Below are 12,669 nucleotides of genomic sequence, written 5' to 3' on the forward strand. Positions count from 1 at the left end.
GAAAGCTCAAAAGCTGTCTAGTGAATAACTTTTTTTCACCCTCGTCCTAAGAATACTCTGGAAGATTTTCTGACAATCGGAGTGGAACTACATGTAGGTGAGGAAGTGGTGGGAAAATGGTAGTGGAAGCTTTGGAATTGGCTCTGTTCTGAATTAAAAATAGCTTTTTATTCCTTATGTGAGTTGTGTTGGGGAACTTTGTAGCTGCCAACAGCTGAGGTGCTGCAAATAATTAAGTGACTGCCAGAAGATCCAAAAGCAGAAGAACAAAATGCCTTTTTCAGTCCGATGAGGCTTCGTGTCAGATCTTTTCTCTCCCCCATCAAAGGCCTACATTGTGTTCTTCAGTTATTTGATTAGGTTGATTTAACCATGGATAACAAGGCTGTTTCTAGATAAAATATTCTCATTCTGATATAGCTTTAACTGCTCACAAGAGACTAGTATATGTTAACTCTTACTTTGCTTGGGTCTCTCCGTGTCACCTGTTAGAGGCGTGTTTTCTTCTAACCTTGCCTAGCTATGGGGGGCTGCATGCAATATAAGAAAGGGCAATAGGGAGCTTGGGGAGATGACTGCATGTAGGAAGAAAAAGTTAAAAGAATAATGAAAAAAAACCCCTTAAAGATTCAGTTTAATCCTGTGTGTTTAACTATTTTGCTCAGAATGCAAAAGGGCACCCTTTTATAGGCAGATTAACATCTACTGCAGGAAAACATGCCAGCCTGTGAAGGATGCCCATCCTTCAAATTGCTGCACGTTTTTCATTTAGACTCAACATTTTGGACTACTGAATGGATTTGGGGTTTTATCTCTACCTGGGTTTTTTTTTGGTGTGTTTGTTTGTTTTTTTAAAAATCTATGTACTTGCATTACTTGATTTATGATATATGAACCCCTGTTTTATGATGAGGATTCTGTGCTCTACAAGCACCGTTGGAACCCTCTCACGTAACCTTGGTTTTGTTCAGGTGTGGTTAGGTTCAGAAAGTTGACAATGGGGCAGCAAAGCAAGGGGCTATAATAGCTGGTTCAAAAGTGGCTAAGAGAAGGAATGTGACGTAGTGAGGTACTTAGAACGTGCTGATTTAGTAAGGATGGATTCCATGATTGTAGACCCAAAATGCTGTTTTAGTGAGAGAAGTTCAGCACTCTTCACTGCAGGAGTTGTGGTCAGGTACGACTGGCTTCTTCAGTGTTTCCCAGACTTTGCACTTGCACCTTATGTTGTTCCCTTCTACTTAGTGCAACATGCCAGAGTATGGAAAGGTGGCACAGGTAAAATTGATTACATAATTACAAATAATAGTTCAGCTACAAAAGTGAATAGTCTGAATATGTGAGGATCTCATTCTCATTTGTATCAGTTTTAAAAAGCCATAATTATCTTAGGTTTATGCCAACAGAAAGCTGCCGTAACATGCTGATCACCTCTTTTGCAGCCTGAGTTCACGAAGTATTTTCCTTTTGGTCATCCAGCTTTTGCCCATATAGCCAAGATTGGGCACTGACAAAAGCTTGGCCTTCCAGCATTTATAGCTTCAGTAAATTTTACACCGACCCACAGGTGTTCCTAGAAGTCATTCCAAATAAGAACCAGACTTTCTATGCTGCGATAGTGCATTTGGGCATGGGAAAGTGGGTGCAGAGGTGGTGCTGTTCCAACCATTACCTATTGGCCATAACCTACAGTGGTCCACCTCAACCATAATATGCTGGCTTAGCCTCACTTCTGGGGTCTTTCCCCCAGAGTTTCTGGAAGAGATGCCAAGTTCATGCTGGTGCCCCAACTTACATAAAATATGAGGCAATTCCGGCACTGGTTCCTAAATGCTTTTGGAAAAATGTGTGTCAAAAGCAAAAACAGCACCCTTCAAACCTGCAAAAACCTTTAAGAGGAGTATTGGCTCAATACAAGAAATTACTTGCTCCATAATGTTTATTTTCCTCAGCGCTTTTAAAAAGACCTATAATGGCAATAACCTTGGCAGAGAACATGGGCTTAATGATGGCTCAGCTTTCTTCAAGCCATCGTCTTTCCAGTTGGTCATTAATCCTCCACTGGTGCCAAAGGCTTTTGGCTGCAGTGTGTTTGATTCATGCAGGTTACACAGGCTGCTTCCTATGAAGATTTGCAGATGTAAAATCAGGACCAAATTAACTTCTTCACATTTTTGGCTAGAAATCTCTAGCCTTCTTTATATCTATCTGGCTATGGAGAAAAAGGACTCAAACTCTAGAGATTTTGAAGACTTCTTATTGCAGAAGAGAAGAAGAGGAGGAGGGAGTGAAAGGGAAGGGGAAGGAAAATAAAAACCCCTTGTATTTCTTTGGTACCCTGGTTCCCCCTTTATTTGCCCACACTGAGGGGTGGGGTGGGTAGCTGTGTCTTTTGTACCCATCAGGGCTTTACTTTCTCTGTAACTGTGGTGCTTGGTGTCTCTCGGTGTGGCAGGTTTTGTAGCTAGTGCAGTGCTTTGTTAATTTGTCTTTGGCTTTCTCTCTCCCCTGTCAGCTCCGCAGTGAGGACAGAGCCTGGCGGTGTGGCAGGACTCGTGCAGGTGCCATGCTGGCCTTCATGGCAGGTGGCATTCTGGCCGCTGGCAGCTGAACTGGGGATGAACTGGGTAATGGCTCCACAGCATAAAGTAAACAGAAAGAAACAGGAAGGCTGACTTTTGGTCAGTAGACTGATTTGTAAAGGGTAACGTAACTCTCTAGTATCAAGGTCAAGAGCTAACCTTTGCCACAGCTGTAGCAAGACAGCAGGAGCGTGTTCCAGAGCTATTTAGCAGTTCAGAGCAACACCAGAGAAAATTCAGGGTGCAATGCAGATTATCGCAGAATTCCTTAGCACTTCAGTGCTGCTTCTTTAGCAAGAACTATCAGATTTCTTGCTAAAACCTCTGTTGATTTCTGTACTGTCTGCTCTTCTTAAGTGTGTGATATTAATAAAACATTTCATCCTCTTTATTTTTAAAGTGTTAACCTGTAAATGACAAAGATAATCTATGTGACTTTCTATTGTTTCAGAGTGGAAAGTCTTCCATCTGAAGCTCGCTTTATCACTTTCTGTGTATCAGTTACTGTATCTCTCTCTGAGGAAAATGAAAATTAACAAGCCTACATTTACCACCCCCCCTCCAAATCTGGTTCTTACACAGGAATAGCAAGACTAAGTACCTCAAAAAATATCTCATATGTTTAATTGACTATCTGACAATGCCAGTCTGGCCTCTTCAGGAAAAGAAATGTGATAGCATTGCATTTTCTTTCATGTTCCGTTCTGCAGTAGAATCTGATTTGATCTGAAGCATTTGGATGCTGTGTTAGTGGTGAAGTATGAATTGAGAGGTAGAGGAGATTCTGTATACCTGGAATATAATTCCACAGCCACATTTGTAGCCATAGAATTGCAGATGGTGTGAAAACAGTGCTGATTAAAATAATCAGTCTAACACTTAATAGCACTTTACATTTTCAAAAACAACACATTAATGGATTGATCTTTGTCACACCCCATGGGGTATTTTCCTTTGCATTTCTTACGTACATAAACTGAGAAACTGCACACAGAGGAGACAGACTCTAATTTAATTTGTTGTTATAACAGCTCTTGATCTCATTGAGTACTGCTCTATGACAGGAATAACTGCTTTCTGGTGTTTTTAATTTCTTACTGAACTCAGTCAGCTCTGGGAGCCCTTAGTTAGCTGATAGGCAGGTTGGATAAAGGAAAAGTAAAGAAGTTGGCACTGTCATGAAATAACCCTTTTTCTAACCCTTTTCCTCTCTTTCTTGGGTTGTTTTCCAGTCCACATAGCAAAGAAATATGTGTAACTTGGGCTGGTTAAATAAGGCCTAACCAGTTTTAGCTCCTGAAGCTTCAGCTAGTGCATTGGGCACAGATTTTACAAGTTACCCTCCTTTTCTTTATTACCTTTCGTTAGGATGGTTGGAGTGAATGTGAGAGCAGCTGTGATGGCTGAGGCAGTTAGGCCATTTACAAGGAACAAAATAAGGGGAAGTTGTGTTGCTTAGGTACCAGAATATTTTTATTTCTTTTTTTACTGTGGCTAGTGTCTTAGGGCAGAAAAAAAATCCAACAGAAACCCAGGCATTGTGCAGTATATGGAGGTCGCTTTTGGCCTGTAAAGTGTGTTTTTAATTACGTCATTTATCTCCAATAAGTAATTGAGGTTCCTCGACTCCTGACAGGAAATGACATGCAGACCAGCCTTGTTTTAGGCTGAAGTAGAAGCATCTGTCATGTAAATTAACTCTGAACCATGCCAGCAGGCTGCATACATTGAAGGGATAATGGGTGGATGATATATTTTGTTATGCTAGGCCTTATTTATCTACTTACACTTGGTTTTGTGTTTTGTTTGTTTTTTTTTTCCAAACAGGCAGCTATAGTGATAATTGCCAAATGTATGTACAATAGAAGAACATGATTATCTAAAGGGCTTGAGGACATCTGAAACCATAATTGAGTACTAAAAGATTAGATGGGGGTACAGTCTCAGACCTGCTTATACATATGTTTTCTTCCCTGTTTCTACTCAGCTTTGTTCTCCTTTTATCTGTAAGAAGCAAACACCAAATTTAGGATGTCTGAGACTAACTTGAAAGGTGCTAAGAATTCTCAGTGTTCCCTAAATGCTATCTTTCTTTATTTCCTATTTAAATCGTCAGGAGCTGACAGCCTAGAGGACATATCTGTGTGATGCAATGAAGTGTCCTGAAGAGATATCTGAAAAATTGGCATAGCCCGTACTAGGAGCAGTTTATCTGCACTTGTCGGAAATGACTGTCAAAAAAACTTGTGGAAGGGAAAATTGATACTTATTTTCAGAAACTCTAAATAAGTTGATTTAACCCACTTACATTCTCACACCCACATACTGACAAATAGCAGGTTGCTTGTGCCCAAGACGCATGGGGGATAAGACGTGCCAGCTATGGAGTGCTCATCGCATACTGCGAGTTCTTGTCTGATGACACTGAATTAAGCTTGGGACTGGTCTTTTAAACTTGTCAGCAATCAACAGTTATTACGGGGTTGTCCACTAATTCAGAACCTTGCATAAGTCTCCGTAAATCATAGGCAAGGCCACTGCTCATTGTCCATTTTGTCTTACTTGTAACATATGTTACATATGTTTGGGGTATATACACATCTGTGTAGCTGTGACCCGTTTTCTTTGTGGGCTAACAAGAAAAGCAATGGCATATGTGATGGGCTGTGACCTTGGTGCCATCCTCCTCTTGTCAAAAGGTAAGATCTTCCCCTGGTGACTCATCTATGTTATGGTCTTACCGCAGCGTAGGCTTTGCCATCTTGACATGAACAGCACGTTTCTCATTTCTATTTCTGGGAGCAGTATTTTTCATTATCAATGCAGATGATTCTTTTAACACTTCTACGGTTTTTCTGGTGCTTGCACACATTCACTTCCTTTCATACTTAATTTGTACTAATCTTAATATTTCTATTGCAAATCTCTACATCCATCAGAGGAGCTTAGATTTAGAGTAAGTAAACATGGGCAGAGTACAAAGTAACATGGCCATGAACACACATACCTGTTTATTGTCTGAGAGGAAACCTAGGGTTTAAATCCCTACTCAGCTTGAAACAGCTCTGACCCCGAACCATGAATTTTCCTGGTCCCAGTTATGGAACTGTTTCACTTACAAGGTCAAGAGAGAATCAGCACAGGACTAACCCGGGTTTACCAGGTCATTATGCAGTTATAGTGGGTCAGCTTGGACGACTGCCTTTGGTCTCAGGCTGTTACAGTTTGTTTTTCTGTAGGTTTTCCCTGCTGTGCATATATTCTCCAGATAGCGTCTGGTTTGCAGCCTCATAGGTGCTCATTGTCACTCTCACAAGTTTGCAAATGGCCAATCTAGCAATGAAGGGTGACTTTGCTTGGTTGCTCAGCCAGCTTCACAGCTCACTGAACTGATGTGCAGCATTACTGGCTGCACAGTCATTTTTTGAATGGAGTTAATACTGCAGCTAGTTAAAGATCAGCCATCGTGCCATCACAAATGCCAGTTTCCTTATAGCAGCACAGAGTATTCTGCAGCCTGTCAACAGCTGGCAAACACAGCGCTGTAGGAATCTGTGATCTACAGAAGCAGCTTTTGACAAATAATGTTTGTAGCTACGTTAGCACTGTTAGCAGTGTGCTAAACCCCTTCTAATTCTAAAGCTCACCAGTGCAGGCATGTGCAGTGGTACAGAGTTACCACTCTGGTAACTCTTGGTAATTCTTGGTGAATTATGCAACATTAAGTGTATCCTCCGCTCCTGTCCTCTGAAACAGTAGGTTGTAGGTTGTTAGAAAAGTCTATTCCGAATCCACATCGTCATCTTTGTGCAGTAGTTCAGGAACAATAGCAGTCACCCATCCTAAGCCAAATAAGAAATCTTGCTATCCGCATTAGGAGGGAGTGAAACTCACTGCTTTGAAACATGAGGAGAGTGAGAGAAGACAGCTGGAATTATTAACAGTTGCATTGACCCATTCATAAATTACTTGAAGGAATGTCCAAAGAGACCTTGATTTTAAGACGTGACCAAAGTGACCACAGGGAGCTATTACCAATTCTTAAAAGTGAGTAAATCTATATTAAGTGAGTTAATAGCATCATGAGCTTGAGATCACAAGGCTGCTATTATATTCAAGAGAACTAAAGCAAATCAAAGTCAAGTCTGGTATTAAATTTAGAAGGAGTGACTTCCAGAACTAGATCAATCTGTCCTGTGTTACAGCTATCTATTTCAAGCTTATGTACAGTGCCTGCCAACAATATCTTTTATATGGTGACTGTTACTATACTGATTTGAATGGGACTGCATAGGTATGACTGTAATTGCACATGGTAAATCACACAGAAAGATTCAAACTAACTGATACAACCTTATTCATCAAGAGAAGTACTGTTTTTCTCATGTAGGTCCTTTGGTGACTGATGACATGTAGAACCGTGTGGTATTGAACCCAAGGTATTCAATACTGTAAGCTGGGGGTTCAGAATTAGACCCTAGCAACAAATTAGCTGCTGTGTCCAGATAATTTACTGTGCTTTTGGTCAATTTGCTGTATGTTGACTTTGGGGTCAGGAAATACACGTTCGCCTTGAAAAAGTTTGTCATTATGGTAAACAACTGGAAGAAATTTGGGTATTTTAAATCAGTATCTTCAAATTATTATTGAAAACATTAATTTGCATGAATTCTTATGTATTGATTTATTATTATTGTCACCCTTGCTACTCTGTAGACTGCCTAGCAATTTCAAAGAAAGATTCCAAGTCACGTTGCAAATTATAGTCCATCATCAGCACCTGTGAAGTGACTGAGGATCTGACTCTTTAGGTATAGAAGTATATGCATACACATAGAGATTTATTTGGTTTTGAAAAGCAGCCTCTTGTTTATATATATATATTTATATATGTAATCTCAGCTGTTAAACTGTACCCAATTTTATTCTTTACTGATATTGAAAAAGTGAGAGAAAGTTATTATCCAATTATAAGGCATGGGAATTCAGGGATGCAGATGTCTTACCTAGGCTGTAACAAAATGTAATACCTGCTAGTCTGAAGTCTCTGTACAGAAGAAGGCGCTCCATCTGATCAGCTTGCTTTTGGGCCTTGGCTGTGCAAGAACATCACAGCTCTACCAGCCTCAAGCTCCTTGCCCTGCTCTGAGGCAACGATTCAGCACCATGAGGAACACAAGTGCTTCACAGCTACCTTCTGGTGCTCAAGATAAGACTTGAAATTGTCCCAAATTGGTGGGCAGACCCCCTCCTTGCACGAGGAACTTTTCAGCAGCTATAGGGTCACGGTAGGAAGAGGAGCAGATGACTTTCTTTTGTCCTTGGGCAGTCACTGTGCTCTTCAGGGAATGGCACCAAAGCAATCCAGCTTACATTGTCCTTTCAGAAGTAGCTGACAGGCTTTAGTAGTTCATGACACTGGAGGAAATGTCTCTCTCCCCTTTCCTACTCTTCCATTTCTCCCTTTTTCTCCGTCATGCAGTCTCATCTGTCCAGTGCTGTACTAAGGGAGAGGGAAAAATCTAACTTGCTAACGCTTTTCTGTAGTTAATTGTCTCACAGACTTGAAAACTGATCCATCTTGTGAGTGTCCACCAAGTGCTGCTCCTGGGTGTGCATGGGTGGAGGGGAGCGAGGAGGAAGAGCGGGAGCCCTCCCTTTCACCTTGGGGCAGCCCTGGCACCCCATCCCCAGTAACTGAGTTGCTAGGACCTCTGTGAGGGGTTCAGGCTGTGCAGTAGCTGCTGTGTAATCTGCCTGTTCTTCTGGAAGGTGATGCAGAAATAGGTGAGACAGCCCTCTAGAGCTTAGGAGAGACCTGCTCAGTGAAGGTCCTGCCTCTGTTTCTCACACAGTAATTTGGTTACACCCTTAAGATGCAAACTGTCTTCTAGGTTTCTCATAGAGCCTCATCAAGATGTGACGCTTCCTTCCTCCTTCCAGGACATGTTCTCTATGCAGAGATAAAAGCTGAGGTAGACTCTTCCACAAGGTCTGCTTAGAGGTGATGGACAGGAGCTGGTGAACCAGGAGGAGGAGGGAGCAAGAAAATGGGCTGTTCAGTTCAACTCCTTATACCACAGAGGCTGGTAAGCGTGGCTTGAAGCGCTGAGAGATCCCCAATGAGTCCTTTGTCCACATATGCTTTGAGTTTTAACATAGTGAACGTTACAAATAAATGCAATGGAGAGGTGATTGAAAACCTTTGGGCTTGGCAATAAGAAAATGCAACTGGTCTGCTTCCCATTTCCGGTCTTGCTTCTGCTTGGGCTTGGCAATAAGAAAATGCAACTGGTCTGCTTCCCATTTCCAGTCTTGCTTCTGCTTGGGCTTGGCAATAAGAAAATGCAACTGGTCTGCTTCCCATTTCCAGTCTTGCTTCTGCAGTTCCTTGTTACTCATCAGGAGTAGGTGTCTAGAGGCAGCGTCTTGTTTCAGTCCACAGTCTTAAGCAGCAACTGCTCCACATTTCACTTTCTGGAGAACAGGTCTGCTTAAGCAAACAGAACTTTGGGTTTTGACAAGGTTGGGTGATAAGAGGAGCTGTGCTGACATCTACCTGCACTTCTCAAAAGCATTTGACTTCATACCATCTGACGTGCCAATTAAAAAATTAGAACTATGCAAAATTAATGTAGCACATCATAAATAGATTATAATTGACCAACAGATTTCAAAAAAGGAATTTTAAATGAGAAATAATCATCCACAGAGGGTGTTTCTAGCAACATTCCATGGGGATCTTTTCCAGCCTAATACAATTCAGTGGCTTTATTAATGGTTTTGAAGCAAGGAAATCAGTGCCTCTAAAATTTATGGAGGGGACAGTTTTTTAAGTAAGAGTAAACAGTGGTGAAGTTAGATCAGTTTAACGGATCAATCTAACTCATTTGGGAAGTTGGTGGTGTTTAACCAGCATCTATGTTCATGTTGCCCGACGTGAGGCTGTGTGTTTGGGAACAAGGACATCGGGCTACACACACAGAGCAGGTACGTGCTTCCAGGGAAATGGTGGCCCTGAAATGAGTTAGACGTTAGGGTGGCTAATTGGCCAAACGAGCTCTCGGTGTGATGCTGTTGCTGAAAACTAGTGTGACCTCAGATGAATAAGCAGAAAACTATTGAATAGGAGCGGGTAAGCAAACAGTATGACTCTATCTAGTGATGAGTCTTGAATGAGACCATCAAATGCATCCCTGATCTGGGAGTTGAGCCTGTACCGTAGGAGGTGAAAGCACTGCACAGCACAGCCCTCTGAACAAGGTACGCTGCAGTGAAGACACCTGAGGAAGTTCTGTCACCAGAGACCAGTTCGAGTTGCAGCCTTCCTTGACATAGTATCTGTATTTAAGTGGTAGCATCCAAACCACTCTCTGTTTTCACACTTGCCAATCCCAACTAGGGAATAATCAACAGGACTGTCCAGCATCAAATATGATATTGGTGGCTAATAGAATTGGTGAAAGCATGACTTTTGAGTTGATTCATATTCTAGAAAACTAAAACCCATTGCCTATTTGAAGGAGTGGGGAAGAATATAAAAAAAAATGGGTGGGGAAGAAAACCATGCATCAGCTAAGTAATTCATCCCATTACATTATTAATCAGCCACCGGAGGGGATAAAAATTATGTTGTGCGCCTTTTCCTGCTCAACACTGACCTCAGTGGTTAATTTCTGATTCTTCTATTTGAGTTTAGAGTATAGATGCTGACAAAACCACTGTGGTTAGTGACAGAACTTGAATATATTTCTGTACCTTCTGAGATCTGTATCCCACCCAGTGTTTTGGGACTGTACTTGTAAAATTAGGAAAAGGATGTTTTCTAAAGATGTGGGCTTCCTCCCTTCCTTCCCACTTTTTCTTTTCTTCTCACACCATCCTGTCTTCTGCACTAGGTAATTGTCATTTTTCGTTCTTCTGAAATATTTAAGTGATCTTCATTTCATGTTTGTTGTTTAGATTGAGGATGATGCTGCTGAAGCCTACCCCCACGTGGACAGCCTGACAGTGGGATGGCTGTGTTACTATGTATTGCAGAGACCTGGAGAATTTTGCTCTCTCCTGTTGAAAAGAAGAGTTTGAATAACCATAGCAACAGTAAAACCTGCTGTGAATCTTATAGCACGAAGCGTTGCAGATATCTACGTCTGGGGATCAAGGAGTTAGTCAAGGGTATCTCTTCTGTATGGTGTTGTTCCCCCACCACCCTATCTCTCCAAGGTTGATACTGGAAAGAGCAACATAAAAAGAAGTGAAGTTCCTGACAAATAGCTTATACTGCAATTTTCTTCTGTTCTTACTGTCTCTGATTGTTCATGCATTGGCTGTGGATTTTTTTCTATGACTTATTTAAAAAGAAATCCATATGAAATGTTTAATTTTTAATACTGGGTATTCAAAGCAAACCACACAAATACTTGAAGAAGTGTGTATGTTTTGTGGAGAGTGAAAAAGGGCATCCAGCTCATGCGAAGCAATTTGCCTGGCTTAATTAGATCCCCTTTAGGGAGTTCACTGGGAATGTGACTGACCTGATGAGGGTGAAAAAATAATCACATGTATGCTAAGGTTACCAAAAATTAGTTAGGCTAGGTACTCTTTTAGCCTACAGCAAACACAAAATGTTTCAGTGTAACTTAAATCTTTTTGACTGTGAGGTAAGTTGAGCTCTTGCATTTACTTTGACCTGAGAACCTGTATCTGAACAGCCAGGGGGACTCGAGCACTGTGCGGCAGCTTACATCTGAACTGATTTACTGAGTAAAAGTCTTCAGATGCAACTGTTAGGGCTTTAAAATGGGAGTTGGACTGGGTACTGGAGGTGGGAAGTACCTTCAACAACATTATTATAATTATATTAGCTCTTCAGCCAGCTTGTTTCAGTCTCGCCTTGCAGGTGAGGGCAAGTTCTGCACTGAGTTACAGATTTGTGAATCCACGTGATGCCTGTTGCTTGTCTCATGGCTTCAGCTGAGTTTGTCTTGTGTGAAATATGAGTGAATTCAAGAATTATTAGTTGGTTGTGTCCTAATGGAAATATTTTTGTTTTAAAATGTCTAATTCTATGTTCTGTGTAGACTTAAGTCTTGTGACAGGTACTGCCTGCCTGCGCTCCAAGCCAGCAATATCATAACTCATCCCATTCCTGGGGCAGCATCCTACATGTTGAGGTTGTGATGAGCATGTATAGATGTATATATTATAGACAGCCTGTGCTTATGGCCAAACCTGCCTTTGCTTGATTCAGTACAGCCAGTGCAAGCTCAGGTTTGCCAGCAAAGCCCTGGTAGAGGTGCCAGGGTGGATGCTGAGAAATGAAAATACTTTCTTATAATTATTTATCTATTAGAAATCCCTCAGTGTAGCAAGGAAAGCTTGCATTCAGTTGTTGAAAAGTTCTCGTCTTGTCTGACATATAAATGAAGCAAAGCAGAGTACCTACCCATCATGACAGGGGTAGTATATCTAACAGGCTGTTGGTCAACTGCTTCTATGCCCAGCAGTCAGAACTCCTTTAAAGTACCCCAGTGGCCCATAAACATGGGTTTGGATATAGGAAAAACTTGTGTGCTACAAAATATGGAATACTTGGTCCACATGTGTAACATGGAAGGACATGCATGGCAGGACAAAAGGCAACGAGCACAAACTGAAACACAGGAGGTTCCATCTGAACATCAAGAAATACTCTTTTACTGTGAGGGTAACCAAGCATTAGCAAAGGATGTGCAGAGAGGTTGTGGAGTCTCCGATCTTGGAGATATTAAAAAAAAGTCTGAATGTGGTCCTGGGCAACCAGCTTTAGGTGACCCTGCTTCAGCAGGGGGCTTTGACCAGGTGACCTCCAGAGGTCCCTTCCAACCTCAACCATTCTGTGTTGATACAGACCATGAAGGGGTTTATTTGGTGACTCCATAAGAAGAAAATCTAAGAGTCTGGCATGTGGCTTCTGATGTTTGCAAGTCTGGCATCACTGGTGGGAAGAGGAGACCAAGCCCCCAAATTCCATGCTGCATTTCAACTTGCAAGTTTCTTAGCCTCTCTACAGCTGTGCCCCACGTATGTGAGTATTTCCTATACTGTG

This window comes from Falco cherrug, chromosome 7, assembly GCF_023634085.1.
Source record: "Falco cherrug isolate bFalChe1 chromosome 7, bFalChe1.pri, whole genome shotgun sequence".
In the NCBI taxonomy this organism is placed as follows: domain Eukaryota; kingdom Metazoa; phylum Chordata; class Aves; order Falconiformes; family Falconidae; genus Falco; species Falco cherrug.